This window comes from Canis lupus, chromosome 4, assembly GCF_011100685.1.
Source record: "Canis lupus familiaris isolate Mischka breed German Shepherd chromosome 4, alternate assembly UU_Cfam_GSD_1.0, whole genome shotgun sequence".
NCBI classification, from domain to species: domain Eukaryota; kingdom Metazoa; phylum Chordata; class Mammalia; order Carnivora; family Canidae; genus Canis; species Canis lupus.
In genome coordinates this window covers 45,075,237-45,095,131 of record NC_049225.1, presented here as the reverse complement: position 1 = coordinate 45,095,131, position 19,895 = coordinate 45,075,237, and the positions used below count along the sequence as shown (strand labels likewise).

At 36.4% G+C, this 19,895-nt stretch overlaps 1 pseudogene; it reads right to left on the bottom strand.

Annotated features, from left to right (window-relative positions):
- Positions 1–17,541: 17,541 nt before the first annotated feature.
- On the bottom strand, positions 17,542–19,197 carry LOC100684597 (annotated as a pseudogene).
- Positions 19,198–19,895: the final 698 nt, after the last annotated feature.

The window sequence follows — 19,895 nt, the reverse complement described above, 5'->3', positions numbered from 1 at the left end:
GGTAGTTTCTTAGAAATTATTTACAGTATAGAAACTTTCTGAAAACATACTAATAAATTATTTTACTCTATTGAATTAAAATCCATTGGCCTTTCTTAAAGTGGGAATGGATCTCTTTTCTAATATAATAACATAACACCATGCCTTGGTCATTTGAAAAACACTGGTTCACTGAGATATGCTGATCTTCACAGATGGACACATTTCATTTAAAATGTCAAAAATCACATTTGTAAATATCACCATCCATTTCATCAGGAAAAAAAATGATATGTTTGAAGTTTTGGAAAGTTATTGTGCTTATGGTAGTGCATTCAAGTTTTACATGATGCTGATTTTGCTTGAGAGCTTTAATTTTATCTTTAGCAATAAGTACTCTTATTGTTGTTTTCCTTGAAGTGACTAAGTCACTTCATTCATTTTCTGAAGAATAAGAGATTCCTATTGAATATGCAAGTCTAAATAACCATAGTTGTTATCTTAAGTAAAAATAATGTAACATAAAAAAGTGAGTAGTTCAGTCCATAACTCAAAAAATTGCACAAATGTTTTTCTTCAAGACAGCTATTATTGGTTTTAGCAGAAATTATTTCATACATAATTGCCATTTCATTATCTAGAATAGTGCAAAATGTACTGAAAGGTCTAAATTTAATAAAATTAATATTCTTACTGTTTCATCTTGAGTGAGACTAGCATTTCTTCCATGTAAATAGATGGTGATGCAAAACACAGTGACTGCTAGCACAGTTTGATGCCACTGCCTTGATTCATACTAAGACACCAGCAGCTTTACCCTCAATTGTTTTTGCACTCTCAGTGAAAAAGATAATAATTCAAAAATGTTATGATGAAAATAAGTTTGACCTTGGAAAACCACTAACAGAAGAAACTAAGTAAATGGTATTTATATATAATGATGATGATGATGATAGCTGACATCCATTGTTTACATGTACTTTGACATTATTGCACTGTTAAAAGTTGATATTCACCAACTATTTTGGTTATCTAATCATCTCCATATTATCGCTTTGTATTTCTATTCAGTCACCAATTTTGTTAAAGTGGTTACCTACACTGGACCTTCACGTCAAAAGTGTTCATTTGTGAGATTCTATTACACTTGTAGGTAAGGTTCTTTTAAATACTACCTTACCCACACACCAAAAAAGATAGTAGTTGATAGATGGGAAGGAAGGAAAAAAGGAAGGAAGGAAAGAAAAGAAAAGTTAAGAAGTAGGAAGAAAGGCAGCAAGGAATGTAAAGAGGGAAGAAGGAGCCAAAGCAAAAATGAAGAAATAAAAGATGTGGAAGAAGTAACAAATTGAGATGAACACTGAATGCTTTTTATCTGGGTTAAAACTGAAGTTTGGTCAAAAAGGTCTTTCAAATACTGTTTGTTCAATTGAATAGCTACTTTAGATCATTTTGCTGAATTAAGCCTAGATGCTATGTCTGTTATTCTATTAAATATATCCCATTAAACTTAGGGGAAATATGAAGCCGTAATATAAGGTCCTTCTATCTATATTGTCAGAAGAACAAAATAAGCATCACGGGCTTTTTTTTGAAAAAAAAAAAAAAATAGACTCATACTTTGAAAAAAAATATTTCTCTAAATGAGAAGATATCTTGCAAGAGCAGCTTCTGCTTCTTTATCTTCTTTTTATATTTGTTTATTTTTACATAGAGGAATATAGCTGTGGTTAAAATCATTGTACTAACAACTGCCAGTGGGTGTCTGTAACTGAACTCTAGGAAAAGGCTCTGCCAGGAAACTGTCTCCTAATGATATGATCTGCATATTTTAATGAGGCTGGAAATGTAGGAAACTGCATAGACTCTGGACTCTGCTCATTCTGGGTTTTTCCCTGTCCTTGTAGATAACACATTGTTTCCCTTCATTAACATATGATAACTGGAAATGGGTTTCCTATCATCATCCACCAGCCCTATATGGCTTGACATTTTCAGAGTTCAGATGAAACACTAATAACCTTTCTGTGGTTAGTCTGTTTTGTGCTTATTCTAATGATGGCTGTTCAATCAATGAGAGGATGGCATGGCTACTACATTACATAGCACAGAAGCAAACCTGTATCTAATTATGAGAAAAGTAAAGCAATTCAATACATTAGGAGTAAACCTTTATATTTTTTTTTACATTTTTTTAACTTCCTCTCTCACTTTTCTTTTATGAGTTCCCCATTGTTTTCTTTGTTTATTTCTTTGTTTCACTCAAGTCCTTCCCTTTCTGTTCTCCTGTCCTCTTTCTCTTGTTGCTACCACCATTGTTCATTGAGCAGCTTCTATGGGTAAGGTGCTGTGCTAACCTGTGTTATGCTTTGAATAGGCATTATTTTATTTTATCTTCACAGTATTGCAAAACAATCCTGATTACTTATGACTGCTTTGTGTGTGTATAATTCAGTACATGTATAACTCTGTGTGTATAGGATGTGCATGCGTTGACATATATTAACCTGTACATTGCTAAGTCTCACCTAGTGAATGTAAGCAGAAACAAATGTGATAGGGTTGAGTAGGCTGTGCAAGGACACACAGCTAGTAAATTAGATCCTGAGTCAAACCCAGGTTTATCAAAAATTCTGAGTTATCACGGCTTCTCTCTTAGGCCAAATATTTGGAAATAAGAACTGCTCTGCTGTATTCTCTTCAACCCCCAATTATTCAATTAAATTGAATACAGAATTCCAGAACAGGAGGACATTTTTCATGTTATTGTTCTGAACACACATATAAAAGAATGTCTGAGGTGCTCCTATCCCAAACTATCTCATAAGTAAATTCCATAAAGAACAACCTAGAATAGATTAAGCCTTCAAACTAAGAGTCAGAGGACAAACTCATTTGTATCCAGATAATTTTGATGTAAATGGTTCATAGATTGCTTTTTAGAAACAGCTCCAGAGATAAGGTCAAAGTAGGTAGACTTCAGTCATGAATAAATAATTTTGGATTAAAAATATCATTACCTAGAAAAAGTCATCTTAAAAGAATAGCTTTTACCATCCCAAAGGAAATGTGAACTCTTTACCTGAAAATAACATTTTTGTTGTTTTAGTTTTTCAGAGTTTTCTTAGCATCTTGAATTTACTGATGTCACACTTATCACTCTGAATTTGATAGTCTATCTATAGTTCCTTATTAGACTTTGGACTTGTTGAGGCTAATACTGCAAGTTCATTTCTTTACTGTGTATGGTGCCCTTGACCATAGAGTTCTCCAAGCACTTTGTTGAATGAATAAAGGATTTTTAATAGCTTAAAAGGAAAAATGGAACCATGCACCCAAAGAGTGGACAATTTTACCCCATTTTAATGCATGGCTGGCCAGATGGTTTAAAATACAGATTTCAGGGCACACCACAAAGATTCTGAGTCAATAGGTCTGGGATTCTAGGAATCTGAATTTTTAAAAAGTATGTTAGGTATTTCAGACTAGCCTTGAAGGAATGTGGTTGTCTTGAACAGTTTCTGGGACTAATTAGTAAAGTGCCTGATTTGTAAGTGGCTCCAAATTTTCCACTCTCTATTGTGCACATTTGAATGACTCCCCTAGTAGATAAGCTCTGACTTGGAACACTTACTCCATTTGTCACTTGTGTTTTGTTTCCCATCCTAACGTGAGGCTCTCTCTGGCTACATTCCTTAACTGACTACTCTCCTCTCTGAATCACTGATTGTAAGACATCCCATGATATGCATAATACACATGGCTGCCTGAAATAAGCATCAATTGCTTTTTATAATATTTTCACAAGGATATACACCTTTTTATTAGGCACAAAATTACCTCTCAAAGTATTGTCTCTCTTTTGAAAAACATTACACCTCCCAATGAGGCGAGTAGAAGAGACAGATTATGTATGTACATTCCTAAAGAGAAAGATCTAGAAATGTTATGCTTTATAAATGAACACCACACAGTATTTGCCTGAAATGGCTTCTGAAACTCTAATTCTCCAAATTCAGTGCTTTTGAAAACACCTGGGACCCAGGAATCTGCATTTTAATGAGGAACTCCGATGATTCTGATGTAGATGGTTCATACATTGCTTTTTTGAGGAACTTTGCACAAAATATATGGTTGAAGGAGGCAGTTAATTTATTTTAACACAATTTCCAGCTTCTTTAAGTTTCCATCAGATATTTTCCTGCTTAAAACTCTTGACTAATCTTTCAGAGAATCCCTTGTGTTCTGCTAAGGACTCTAGTAGCCAGTCAGGGAAAAAACAACATATGAACATAAGGTGGGGAAATGGAATTTATGTAGCCTGGTAGCCTTGTGTTTAAGATTTTAAATATTTGATGTTATTTCTTAAAAGGCTAATACAATGGGTTTGTTTAGCACACTTTCTGACAACCCAGAATTTCCGTAAAAGATATCCAGAGGTCTGGCGAATATAACACCAAGTTTGAATATCAAAACCTTGATTTTATTCCTGATTCTGTACACATTTCCCTCAGAATGTGTTGTTTTTTTTTTTTTTTTTCTGCCTGGTTGTGTCATTTCTTTAGCAACAAAAGAATTCATTCACAGAGAGACTAGAGACATCATTTTTGCATAAAGGTATCTTAATTTTTTTTAAAGAATGTTTTGGTGTATTCAGTGCTATCAGAGATGGTTGTTGTATGAAGTTCATGAGAGGCGTGCTTGCTTCCTAAGGTAGGGATCAGCAAATTTTAACCCACAAACTTAATGTGGCCTGCCACCTGTTATTGTAAGGTCCATTGGCTAAAAGTGGATTGGTCTTCTCATTTAGAGCATTTTATTTTGAAAAAAATTGAGGTTTTACATCTTTTTAATTGTTTAAAATTCAAAATCAGGGAATTTTGTCACATTTGAAAATTATTTGAAATTCATGTTAATATCCTATAAACAAAGTGTTATTGGCACACATGCACATTCCTTCATTTATGTATTGTCTGTGGTTGCTTTCGTACTACAAAAAAGCAGGGTTCTGTAGCTGCAACAGAGACCATATGTGGCGTTCACTGCTTGGCCGACTATAAATTACAGCAAAGCAGATACAACTCGACAGTGTTTCAAGTGCCACATGTGTCACCTATCTGTGAGAAAAGCCATTTCCAAAGATGAAATACATAAAATCTCATTATAGATCAGCATTAGCAGATGAACATGTGCCATAAATTTTGATGATAGGGAATGCTAACTTTGAACCCCAATTAAGCAAAATGTTATCACACACGTACAAAAATAATTTCAGTCTTCTTTTTAGTAGATGTGGATTACACAAAAAAAATGTATTTGATTATTAGATGGTATTTTGAATTTTGCCAAAAAATGCAAGAACGTTTGTTTTCTTTCTTGTTAGGTATCTACATAATATCCTCAATTTTGCTGTTTGGTCTGCAAGTCTAAAATATGTACTATCTAGACCTTTACAGAAAAAGTTTATTGACTCCTGTTATTGAGAGTCGAATGCACATAAATTATGAAATGGTTATTTCAGTTATAGAAAATATTTCATTATAATAGAACTATCTTTCATGACTATGATTTGTCCCTGAGTTTATAAGGAATATGTGTTATTGATACAAAATTTGAACAGGATTTCAAAGTATAAAGGGAAACTGCCCCCTTCCCCTTAAATTTATCCATCTGGGAGTGAATAAACTCTGCTAACATACCAACATATTTCCTTCCAGACCTTTTCTTAAATACTTTTACATATTTAAGAACTTACTTTAAAAACAATATTCAGCATCACTTAAAACTTTATGAGGGGTAGCTTTCCATGCTATTTGCAAATCTTTGTGAATCCTTTTTATGATTTAATATTATTCATTCATATGGATGTGCCATAATCTTGGTCCTCTTTTAATAGGATCATTAAGATTTGGGGGCTTGACTTTTGCCCCCTTTTTAATTCTATGATAACTGATGATTAATTTAGTAGCTGAAACCTCAGATTTTTTTTTCAGAATTCCTTAAGTAATATACTACCTTCGTTCATTTAATATATAATTCGGTTGAGGAGTTTGGACACCATACTTTAATTTTTATAAACACACACAAGCTACCTATTAGTTGCTTGATAAAACAAAGGTTGCTTTATCCTATTACAGCCTAATATTAAAATAGTAGTTATTACACAGGCTGCAAATTAAGCCAGGCCTTGAAATCCCAACTGTGTGACCTAAGTAAGATTATTAAGCTCTGAAAGTTGAGGATAATGGTAGAGTCTATCTCCTAGTGTAACAGTTAAATTAAACGCAGTAAAATATGTAAAGAGTTTAGATCAGTGTCTGGCAACCAGTGGCATCTCAAGAAGTAGTAGCTACAATATAATAAAATAGAAATATCCGGCCCTCTTCACTCACTTACATTGAGGAACACACAGTCCTCAGGAAATACCTGTTTGACTCTGGAAAGGAAATCTTTCTTTCACTACATTAAATTCAGCTTCTTCACCTTTCACACTGTCAAGTTTTCAAAAGCTGCAGCAATGCCACTTACAATATTTATATCCCTACCCAGTCACTGAATCTCTATTGAATTCTCCTTTGCCTCACCTTTACTAGATTGTTGTGAGGATTAAATTAGATAATACATGCAAAACACTTGGCCCAGCCCCTGCATGGTGTTAGCCCACCAGTACCTTACCACACACACACCAATAGTAACAAATACTGAAAAGCTCTCATCAGACAAAAGATGCCTCTTTGACTCTGGTGACCGTCTGGAAATTTTCTTCATCACCCCTCTACCTGCTCCCCATGCAGAGTGGAACCATAGAGTTTTATTGAAGAAATGGTAGACTTAGCTGCAAAAACACATGAGGGGGCTTTGCAGACAAGCTGATTAAATTACCTGTGTGTGTGTGTGTGTGTGTGTGTGTGTGTGTGTGTCTGTGAGTTTAGAAAAGTGAAAAAGGAGTATAAATGGGTCAAATGGAAGACATTTAAACTTGAGACCCACAGCTGTTCTGTGCTACTCTTGGTTTTTGACATCAGTTCTCCTAATAAAATATTAAATGTTAATAAAAGAAATGTTAAAACCACTACTAGTTTTTTAAAGATTTATTTATTTATTTATTTATGCTAGACATAGAGAGAGAGAGAGAGAGGCAGAGACACAGAGGAGGGAGAAGCAGGCTCCATGCTGGGAACCCGATGTGGATTCGATGCTGGGTCTCCAGGATCACACCCTGGGCCAAAGGCAGGCGCTAAACTGCTGAGCCACCCAGCGATCCCCACTACTAGTTTTTAAGTCAAGTTCCTTTTATACTTCTGTTTCATTCAAATAGGCTTGTGGTCACCTTCCTATTCTCCTGCTCAGCTTGAAATAGTTACAAACAAGTAACTTCTCAAAATCTTTAATCTCTCTGAAATTTATACTTAGCTCAAATTTTTTTAAGCAAAACAAATATATATATTATAATTTGTTAATCTAATGCAGCTGCCAAGTTGGCTGTTTTATTTAACAATAAATTGAATACAAAAGCTCCTGGGCAGGTAGGATACCAAACTCTGAAAGTTTGGCTGTTTAATTGACATTTCATAGTGGCCTGGGCAGAAGTTTATTTCAGTGCTGGATATATATATATATACACGCTTGGTGGTCACGCAGGTTAGTGCACGTGTGCATGTATATACATATAATCTGTCTTGAGGGTTATACTACATGTAAATTAAGAATGATTTTATTTGTTTTACATATGCTCCTCCCTAGATCATAAATAAATTCATTTTAGAATTATGAAAGAAAAAAATTCATCTTTAGTGATTTTTCAGAATGTCAATCTTTGGAAATCGTTGGAGAGCTATATTTTAAGCTGGCCGAATGACACCAGAAAACCATTTCACATCCTGTTATGGTTGGAAATGTGTCTCCCTAAAATTCATGTGCTGAAGTCCTAACTGTTGTTATCTGAGAACGTGGCCTTATTTTGAGATAGAGCTTTTTAAGAAGCAATCAAGTTAGAATGAGGCCATTTGGATGGGCCTTAATTCCATAAGCCCAGTGTCCTTATAAAAAGAGGGGCTTGGACCCAGAGGTATGCAAGAGAGGAGATGGCATGATGACCTAGAGGGAGAAGATGACCATCTGCAAGCCAAGGAGAGAGGCCTAGAACATTCTTCCTTCTTGGAACTCAGAGAAAACCAGCCTTGTCAGTGCCTTGATCCTGGACGTCTAGCCTCTAGAACTGTGAGACAGTAAATTGCTGGTGTTAACCTGTGGTACTGTGTTATAACAGCCCTAGTGAACTACTGCACATTGCCTGAAAGGAAGTTTAATGCTTTACAACAACAATCTATGTTAAAACACACTAAGGAAAGACAAAAGAGTTGGATTGCTTATAGGTATTGGGAAACATTTGAAAAAAAAAAATTCATGGGGCACCTGGATGGCTCAGCAGTTGAGCGTCTACCTTCAGCTCAGGACATTATCCCGCAGTCCTGGGATCGAGTCCCACATCGGGCTCCCTGCATGCAGCCTGCTTCTCCCTCTCCCTCTCTCTCTGCCTCTCTCTCTCTCTCTCTCATAAAAAAATAAAATCTTTAAAAAATGAAAAGAAAAAAATTCCCATGTATGAAATTAGTCTCAATCACCTCATAACACAGAGGCCACACTTAAGAGTCAGAATCCATCATTGACTTCCATCAGAATGTTTCAGCCCTCATAAAATGTTTAAAATAGGAGCTATGGAAGATGCGGGGTGTCAGATGAACCAACTTTTTTTAAGGTAAAAGAAAAACCTCTCCCAAAACATCCTGAATTCCATTGCATATATCCCATTGCTTATATTCTAGTAAAAAAAAAAAAAATCCATCATCAGTATTCTGGTGAGTATAGTGTAGTCTGAGCCTGGGATTCATAATTTACTTGGGGCAGTTTCGGTCTCTTTAATATTTCTCCCCCAGGGTTGAGGTCTTCATCCAGCTGGTGTCCTTATTGGGTTGTCAAATAAAGGATCATGAGGCTTTCTAAATCCTAATGTTGTTGGGGCTGGTAATTCATGAGTAGTAGATGCAGAAACCACAGGGAAAATCTCAGAGCACCAGGAGAACTAAAGACAGGAAGACAAGAGTCTCTACGAGCCTCCAGATTAATCTTCCCAGGAAGGAGCGGAGACACTAATGCTTGAGAAACATAAAAACAGACTCCAAAAAGCGGTAAGGATAAAACCACATTATAGCTTTTACTTATTTTGTTGGACTTTTATTCCCAAATCACACAATTGTCTGAGATGATTTAATGCACAATTACATAAAAAATGAAATTAACATGTTTTTAAAAGCATAAAAGCAACTGCTAAATAAAGCCATAACATTTTTCTCTGCGCTACTAAGATAATGAACCGTATTTTTCATCTCTAACTGTGCTTCTGTGTCATGAGTATGGAATTTGGGGCAGGAGAGGGGGGCAGGGAAATAGACCTTCGTTGCTGAGAGGCTGTCTTACAGTTCCCTGGGAAGTGGCTTTTGTCACTTCCAAAGTACAGTCGGTTGAAGAATGAAACAGCAATGTCTGGGAAGAACTGTGTCACTATGACACCAAATGCCTAAATGCTCTAAGTTACAGGGGGAAGGTAAGAGCAAAGTGAGGGTGGTATAAGCTACACATTTTGAATTTTGGTACCTATGGGGCACAAAATGCTGACTATTAACTCAAGAGACAGCTTTCCTTTTGATGTAAGGTAGAGCAACCTTAATAATGATGTATACCTATGGACGCAAATACACACATATGTGACGTTTGATAGGGGCTCTTGACATTCATGCATATGAACATGCAAATTATATATACAATATACATTTGTAAATGCACACCACTCATATTAAAACTTTTCCTAATGTCTAATTGAAATGTCCCCTCATTATTATTATCCGTAAGGTATCCTTCAGCTTCTGGGGGGAAAATCAAATCATGTCTTATTTTCAGAATGATTTTTTTAAAGAATTTATTTATTTATATGTGAGAGACACAGAGAGAGAGGCAGAGACATAGGCAGAGGGAGAAGCAGGCTCCTTGCAATGTGTGACTCGATCCCAGGATCCCAGGATCATGACCTTAACCAAAGGCAGCTGCTCAACCACTGAGGCACCCAGGTGCCCCTCAGAATGATATTTATAGAGAGCATGGAGTAGTGTAGTGAAAAATGAAAACTAATGATTCTATTCAAAGGTTGAAAAACCAGAAACACACAAGAGAATCTACCATATTCCAGACCTGTGCTTGTATTTGTTTGTTTGTTTGTTTTCCTCTTGCCCTTAGGGAGCTCAGTCTGATTTTTTGTTTTTGTTTTTGTACCATTCTTTAAATAATATCTAATACAATTGGGGTGCTTGGGTGACTCAGTTGGTTAAGAATCTGCCTTTGGCTCAGGTCATGATCCCAGGGTCCTGGGATGGAGGCAAGCATCATGCTCCCTGCCCAGCAGGGGTCTACTTCTTCCTCTCCCTCTGCTCTTCCCCCTTGCTCTCTCTCATTCTCTCTCTCTCTCTCTCTCTCTGAAATAAATAAATAAAATCTTAAATAAATAAATAATACCTAATACAAGTTACCAGTGCATGGATATATGCCAAGAGAATACATCACTAGAGAAAAGAATATAATTTCAATGCCTTTTTTTTCTCTGCTACTCAAGTACTAGATGACATTTGATTAAGGAACCTATACAAATTAGAGATGACAACCCCATCACCTATATTATATGCTTTGCCCATGCAAGATGGGCATTAACCACAGGATCCAATCAGTGCTTGATGTAATACACCTTTTTATATTTTACACAATTTCAAATGAATAGGAAGGAAAAAATCAAAAGAGGAATTAAATTTCATATTTATGAACAAATTAATGGAAAGTTTTATGGAAAAGTCTGGAAAAATATACATATAGACATGTAAATACCAAGAGATTATTGTACTAGTGCAACAGGTACAAAATAACGTACTAGTTAGCCTGGAATTCTGACAGAGTGACCTGTAGGCCTCTCATTTTACCTGGTGGCACAGTGTAGCTGTTTGTGGAGATATTTTCTTTGAGGATTCAGGCCAGGCTCTAGTCTTATTTCAGTTACCTCTAGTTTGGGGCCTGGGTATTTATATCAGTTTAGAAAGTTCTCTGTGAGGATCTTACTTATTCAGAATAATACCTGAATTTGCACAGATCTGTAGGAAATGGTATGTCAGAAAAGAAAGCTTCAGAGGAAAACTAAAGACCTTCAGCCAAAACCAGAACTAGATAGACTTGCGTGTATCTGTGTGTGTGTGAGTATACATGCTTCTGTGTTTGTGTACATGTAGGTACGAGTGCATGTGTTTGCATGTATTTCTATGTGTGTTTGCATATGTATTCTTATATGTGTATTTACATGTTTGCCTGTGGTTGTGTGTTCATGCATGCATTTTGCTGTGTGTAGTGTGTATATGTGATTATATTTCTGAGCTTTGTGAGTCTGAGTGGGGTTTGATGCCTTTTTACCAGTCTTAAAGTTTTGTGTTTGTCTTGTAATTAACTGTCTTGGGTCTATTTGGACTGCTATAACAAAACATCACAGACTAGATGGCTTAGAAGCAGCATAAATTTATTGCTCACAGGTCTGGAGGCTGAAAAATGAAATCAGAGTGCCAGCATGACTGGGTTTGGGCCCTCTTCTAGGTTGCAGACTTCTGGTTTTTTGCTCATCTAATGGAGGTGCCTGGAGCCTGTTTAGTAGACTTATGACCTCATGATTTAAGCACCTCTCATAGGCACCCCCTACAAATGCCATCACCTTTGAGAGTTAGGGTTTCAACTTATGAATTTTGGAGAAGCACAAACATTCAGACCATAGCATCAACTAATGGTATTTCTATCTCCGCAAACCAATTCTGCTAAATTTTTTGGCAAGTAAGTATCCAATAAGAAATTATATGAAATGTAAAATGGGAGACAAAGGTGTAGGATTTCTTAGTTGTGTTACTCTTGAAAACTTCTGGTGGAACATCACACCCAAGTCTCAGTTACCAATTGTGTGTTCAATTATTTTGCTCTACATCTGTTACAACAAGATGCAATACAAAATTTAAAGAAATGCTCAATGCTTTCTTACTCATTATTAACATAATATATTCTAGTCATAAAAAAGTATAACATAAAATTGTGAAAATAATGTGAAAAATAGATAAAATAGAGATTACATTAGTTCCCACAAAATTCACAGACAATATTTGAATAGGTAAACAGAATTATAGAGCAAAATACAATGAGTGTCAGATCACACCCTTTTTCTTCTGTTGAATAATGTCACTCCAGGAACTTTCCCTTCTCTCCCTTTTACCATAACTTCTTCTCTTTTTTATTGGATTTTAAGTATAAGCATGAAATAGACTGTTATATTGCATATTTAAAAATATCTATTCTTGGGATCCCTGGGTGGCGCAGAGGTTTAGCGCCTGCCTTTGGCCCAGGGTGCGATCCTGGAGACCCCGGATCGAATCCCACATCGGGCTCCCGGTGCATGGAGCCTGCTTCTCCCTCTGCCTGTGTCTCTGCCTCTCTCTCTCTCTCTCTCTCTGTATGACTATCATAAATAAATAAAAATTTAAAAAAATAGATAAAATCTTTAAAAAAAAATATCTATTCTTGGTCCCACTTCCCTGGCTCACAGTGGTCCTAATCATTCCCTTCTCTTAATGGAAATATGCCTTGAAATCATTATCCTACACTCACTCTCCTCTCTCATTCTTAAAACACACCCTAATCCACTAAAACTGACTTTGTAAAGGTCATTAATGACATCTATTTTGCTAAATCCAATTTTCCATTTTTAATCTCATCTTACTGGACCTATAAGTACCATTTGACCTAGTAGATCACTCCTTCCCCTGGAATATTCCATTCTCTTGGCTTCCAGGGTAATTTTACTCCTAACTCATTAACTACTCTTGCTGAGTCTCCTTTGCTATTTTCTTTCTTCTGTCTGACCTTTTCATCTTGTTGTTTGCTAGGGCCCATTCACTGGAACCTTCTTTTAACTATGTAATATCCACCTTGCTTTGGTGGTCTTATCCAGTTTTGTGCCTCTATTTTTGTGAGATCTAATTTTGCATGAAATTTCTCTTCAACTCCATATTTACATACTCAACTGCTTACTTAGTATTTGCACTTAGAGATCTAATAAATATCCTAAACTTGACATGTCCAAAATAGAATTCCTGGTCTTTTCTTCCAACTGACCCTAGCACAGCCTTCCCCATTTGAGTTAATGGTAACTCCATCCTATTTTCTCAGAGTAAAATCCTTAACATAGTCCTTGATTCATGCCATGCCACTCCCATATCCAGTTCTCTTAGTTATTATAGTTTAGAAACATCTCAATAATCTAACCACTGCTAACCACTTACAGTGCTATTATTCTATTCTAAGCCACCATCCTTGCTTCCCTGGATCATTGCATTGGTTTTCTTAAAAAAAAAAAAAAAAAAAAGTCTCCCTAATTTCACTCTTGCCTCCTTCAATCTCTGTTTTCAAAAAATTTTAGCCAGAATGATCCCTTTAAAAGATAAATCACACTGTGCTCCTCTTCACTTCAAATCCCTGAAGTGGCTCTCTCCAGTTCACTCTAAGGCCAAGTTCTTACAATGACCCATGCGGTTCACCATCTGCTGGGCTTTCAGTACTCTTTTTCATTTCTTCTACACTCCAGTATATTGCACCCACCCCCCTTGCAGGTTCTAGAAATCTCCAGGCATGCCCTTCCCTCCAAGCCAGTGTACTTTCTAGTTACTTTGGATTACTATTCTTCAAAGCCACGAAGCTCACTCCTTCTATCTTCAGGCATTTGCCTAAGTATCACTTTCTCAGAGATTTTTCATGACCAAGCAGTTTAAAGTTGTTGCCACACCACTCTCCAGGATTCCCATACTCCCTATATCCTATCCTAATTTATTTTTTCTATAGAAGACTTACCACCTTTGGGGGTGCCTGTGCAGCTCAGTGGTTGAACGTCTGCCTTTGGCTTAGGAGTTTCTGGAGTGCTGGGATAGAGTTCCATATCAGGAATACAGGAAGCCTGCTTCTCTCTCTGCCTATGTCTCTGCCCCGTCTCTGTCTCTCATGAATAAATAACTAAAATCTTAAAAAAAAAAAAATAACCTTACCACCCTCTAATTTACTATCCAATATGCTTGTTCATGGGTTTTATTGCACCCTAGACTGTATGCTCCGTTAACACAGGCCTTTTTGTACATTTTGTTCACTGCTGTTTATATCCTCAGTGCCAACCACAATAGGACTCAATATACGTTCTTTTCAGAAATGAATAATGATATTATTGGCATTTCACTACATATATTACATGATGACTAGTTTTTTTTTCATCTGATATTACCCTGAGAAAATTCTCATTTTGCTAGGTATTTTTACCTACTATGGTATGATTTGTTTCTGGTACCAAATAGTATTCCATCGTATTAATGTTCCATCACTTATTAGATCCTTTTTACTGGATATGTTCATAGCTTGAATTTTTAATGTAAAGAATACTACCTACATAAATATCTACCTACGTAAATATTTGTATGTCCTTCATTATTTTCCAGGAATTATTTTTCTGGAAGAAGTAATTTGGGACAAAAGTGTTTGCTGATTTTATGGATTTAGATATATATTACCAAATTAACCTCCAGAAAGTTAGCATTTCTTTACTCTGCCATCACAGTTTATAAGGGTACTCTTTCCCAGCACACTAAGCCACATTTTATATTGCTATTAAAATAATCTTGCCAACTTGATACACAAAATGGGTATAATATTTTTAAATTAACTTTTTATTCTGGAATAATTTTATTTTATTTTTATTTTTTTTTTTTTGGAATAATTTTAGACTTAGAAACACTACAAAGATAGAATCTTCCCTAATGCTAACACTTTATATGACCTTTATACATTTGCCAAAACGAAGAAATTAAAATCAGCATATAATGATTAACTAGCTCTACTATTAATTTTTTCTCTGCTGAATCCCACCTTCTGCACTTGTCATTTATATGTCTTCCTTCATGAAATGTAATTCTATGTCACTTGTTAGTTTTCTTATTGTATAATGTATTTTTGATGAATTAATATTGTCTGTTTTAAATATGGTAGACTAAGATCTATTAAACACAGTGATAATTTATACTCACGTCTCAAAATGTCTATCATATCATCAGTAATCCCTCCAGAATTGTTATATGTTATATGACAAAAGGATTGCATCATCATAAATATTTGGAAAATAGTAATATATTCTGTAGTACAAGCCCTGCTTTTTACAAAGATTACTCAGATTAAAGTTATTTTTTGATGTGTTAGTTCATGATTTATTAGTTAAATTTCTCTATTGCAAGTGGCAAAAAAGTCTAACTCAACATGCTTAAAAACAAAAGACAATGAATCTTTTGATGTAATAGAAAGTCCTAGAGTAAGGTTGCTAGTTTCAGGAATCTAATGTTATCGTTAGGACCTGGCATCTCGGTATTTCTCAAGTTTGTGCAATGACTTCATTTGTCACTATCTGCAGGATGCTAAGGGGGCTTTGAGCAAACATTTTATGGATCACTTACTTGTTTCTGAACCAATCACAGTGACACGATGAATAAATTATGTTGAATTTTTTTTCCCAGAGACAAATGTCCATTCTCAAAGGTAAATGGAATCTCATACACTGAGATTAGAAAGAAAGATATCAATCAATCAATCAATAAATAAATAAAATAAAATAAAATAAAAAATAAAAAAGAAAGATATCTTTAAAACTGTGAGCTGTTTACTGGAGTAAGTATGAATTTCCTGGAATTAAGTAATAAATGTCTACTATCTACTATTGTTAGATATCACACATGATCATTAAGAAATCTACTTCAATTTCAGATGAGACAACAGTATCCCAAAATTGTCAGGAGTATTGTTTTCAATTACCAGTGAGATAAGTAGGATAAACTTTTTTTTTTTTGTCTTGAATTCAGGTAGTTAACAGTGCTATATGAGCTTCAGGTGTACAATATAGTGATTCAGCACTTTCATACATCACCCAGTGCCCATAAGTCCACTCCGTAATCTCCATCACCTATTTCACCCATCAACCCACTCATCTCCTTTCTAGTGACCATCAGTTTGTTCTCTATAAGTAAGAGTCTGTTTCTGCTTTGTCGCTCTCTTATTTTTTCCCTTTACTCATTTGTCTTATTTCTTAAATTCCACATATCAATAAAATCATATGGCCTTTGTCTTTCTCTTATCAACTTATTTTACTTAGCAAAATTCTCTCTACCTCCATTCATGTCATTGCAAATGGCAAGATTTCATCCTTTTTTATGGCTGAATTATATGTATATATCTTCATCTTCTTTATCCATTCATCAATTGATGGATACTTGGGCTGCTTCCATATCTTGGCTATTGTAAATAATGCTGTAAATGTATGTTTATACATAGGGGTGCATGTATCCCTTTAAATTAGTGTTTTTATATTCTTTGGGTAAATACCCAGTAGTGTGATTGCTGGATCATAAGGTAGTTCTATTTTTTAACATTTTGAGGAACCTCCATACTGTGTTCCACAGTGGCTGCACCAGTTTGCATTCCCACCAACAGTGCACAAGTGTTCCTTTCCCTGTACATCCTTGCCAACACCTGTTGTTTCTTGTGTTCTTGGTTTTAGCCATTCTGATTGGTATAAGGTGATATCTCATTATAGTTTTGATGTACGTTTCCTGGTGGTAAGTGATGATGAGCATCTTTTCAGGTGTCTATTGGCCATCTGTATTTCTTCTGTGGAAAAATGTTCATCTCTCCTGCCCATTTTTAATTGGATTATTAATTTTGGGGTATTCAGTTTTATAAGTTGTTCTTATATTTTGGATACTAATGTTTTATTGGATATGTCATTTGCAAATATCTCCTCCCGTTCTATAAACTGCCTTTTAGTTTTATTGATTGTTTCCTTGACTATACAGAAGCTTTTTATTTTGATGCTTTTTTGTGTGTATGTGCTTTTGTTTCCTTTGCCACTGGAGCATACCTAGAAAGAGGTTACTATGGCCAACATCAAAGGAGTTACTACTTGTGTTCTCTTCTAGGATTTTTATGGTTTCAGGTCTCACATTTAGGTCTTTAATCCATTTTGAATTTATTTTTGTGTATGATATAGGAAAGTGGTTCAGTTTCATTCTTTTGCAGGTTGCTATCCAGTTTTCCCAACACCATTTGTTGAAGAGACTAGCTTTTTCCCATTGGATATTCTTGCCTCTTATGTCAAAGACTAATTGATCTTTTTTTTTTTTTTTTTTGAGTGAACCCAGGCAATTTTATTACTTCATCCCTGAACCTCAGTTTCCTCATCAGTAAGATGGGGATAATAGCACCTATTTCATAATTACTAACTACATTAATGCAAGGGAAACACAGTAGTACGTACCTGGCACATACTAAGCACTCAGTAAATTCAGCTATTATTTATATATGCTGATGTCTTCAAACAGGGATTGAATCTTAATACAGAAAACAGGAGATGTCAGCCACTCATATGTTCTCTTGGCTTCTGAAACATGAGCTCTCTGACCCCAGTTCATCCAAGCACATGGGCATAGGTTTCCTTAATCACTGCAGAGGTGTGATTTGAGACAGTTGTCAGATGGCTTCCAACTGCATAACTGAATAATAAAAGCAATTTTGGCTGTTTTGAAGGACTAGACAGTAGACTTTAATCTTCAAGCTTGATGGACTTGGAAGCATTCCTGTCAATATAAAAGATTTTGTCTGGAGTAGAGGAGAAGCCAAGGCTAGCACCACGCTTGTACTTCCAGCTCATGGCCCGGTCATAGTCCCCTGCTGCAGGTTCTGCTGTAGGGTGTTGGCTGCCTTCTTGTTGAGAGCCATGTTGGGCCTTCCAATTGTGTTAGAGGAGCAGTTGAATGAAGGGGACATGTTTTTAAAGCCACCCATAAGTTTGAGAAATTTCAGTTTCTGTTCCTCGTTTTCAAAACCAGCAGTATCCCACTGGCCAAACTGAGTTCCTGTCCACTTCTTTGGTTCAGAAACTTCTGTTTCGCCTGACTCATGATCGATCTCTTCTTGCAAGGCCTTTTGCCTCACCTGGTCTATGTGTGCCTCATCCATGTTGCTTTTCTTTTCCAACACCACCTCTAAGTCTGTCAGGCTCCTCTTCCCAAGATTCTCCTACTACTCTGCTCTCTTTCCCCTTCTTTTTATTCCTCTTCAGAGCTGGTTCCTCAATCCCTGGCTGCTCTGTCTTTTTCTTGGACTTCATTTTCTTCTTTGCATGGGGTTTGGGGTTATGTCTTATTGGGATATATTCTGGAGCCTCAATTTTGACTGCCTTCTTACTTCCTTTCCTAGGGTTTCTCTCTACAGACTTGGAGCACTCAAGGTGCCCTAGAGAAGTATCTCCCTTCTGGTGGATTTTCTTTTTCTTCTTCATCTTCACACTGCATTCTCTGGGGCTCCCCTGCTTTCATTTCTGCCCTGAGGTTGTCTGCTCCTCACCATCTTTTCCCACTGAAAAAGTGTATAGAGCATCCCCAGACTCACAGAACCAAGGGTCCTTGGCTGAGGAAGCTCCCCTGCTTTCATTTCTGCCCTGAGGTTGTCTGCTCCTCACCATCTTTTCCCACTGAAAAAGTGTATAGAGCATCCCCAGACTCACAGAACCAAGGGTCCTTGGCTGTAGCCTCCTGGGTCTTTTTCTCCTTCTTGTGCTTTTTGGGTTTCTTGCCAAATCTGGTCACCTCCTCGTCCTCTCTGGGGTCTGGAGAGGTCTTCTTTTGCCGCAGGGGGCATGGCTAGAGGCTGTAAGGACTTTCTCTTCTTTTTCTTCTCCCCACCTTGAAACCCAGATGAACCAAGAACCTGCTTCCTGGAGCTGGACAACTTCCCTGTCCGTCCAGCACGTAACACAGTCTCAGGTTCTAGGCACTCCTCACAGAGGGTGCTGTGGCCCTTCTTTTTCTTCTTTTTCTTCACTAGAGGCATCTCAGATGCCTGCTCTAGGACCACACCCTTCGAAGGGGATGTGGCTCTTGTGGAACAGATCTCACTGAAATAAGTATCACTGTTTGAGTATTGAGTCTCTGGTTCTTTGACCACCTTCTTCTTTTTCTTCTTTTTCTCTGGGAGCCCAAGGCCCAGGTCTCCTTTGTGGGTTTTGGTGATCATTTCCTCAGGCCAGTCTTCCCTGCCTCCACATGAAACTAATTGATCATTTAATTGTGGGCTTATTTCTAGGTTTTCCATTCTGTTCTATTGATCTATATGTCTATTTTTGTGGCAGTACCATACTCTTTTGATGACTACTGCTTTGTAATATAGCTTGAAGTCTGGAATTGTGATGCCTCCACATTTGCTTTTCTTTTGCAAGATTATTTTGGCTATTCAGTGTCTTTTGTGGAAAAAAAAATTCGCCCCATTCTACTTATGATGGAACTCACCTCAATGAAATAAAATTAACTGGTACTAAAAGCCTTTTTTTCCTCCCTTATTCACTGATTGTTCTTTCCATCTGTAACTTCATTACTTATAACCATTACTCATAACCACAGAGAAAACAACACTCAACATCAGCTTTTAAAGTGATACATCAGCCACTATGCCAATTATTAATGCCTTTTGTTCAAATGTTCTAATGATCCATTCTCTATGGTACATTTCACGAACATATTTGAAAAATGTTGAGGCTTTCGCCAAAATGCTGTCATCTGTTATCCCAATGATCTGCTTAGATCTCCTACTGTGCATCTCCTGATCTTTCTTTTGTTTTTCTATATACCCACACTGTTGTCAAGGATACTCAGCTTTCTATGCTCTTGTCTAAACAGGCCACAAGGTGTTGTATTAAAAGTCCCAATTAAATGCAT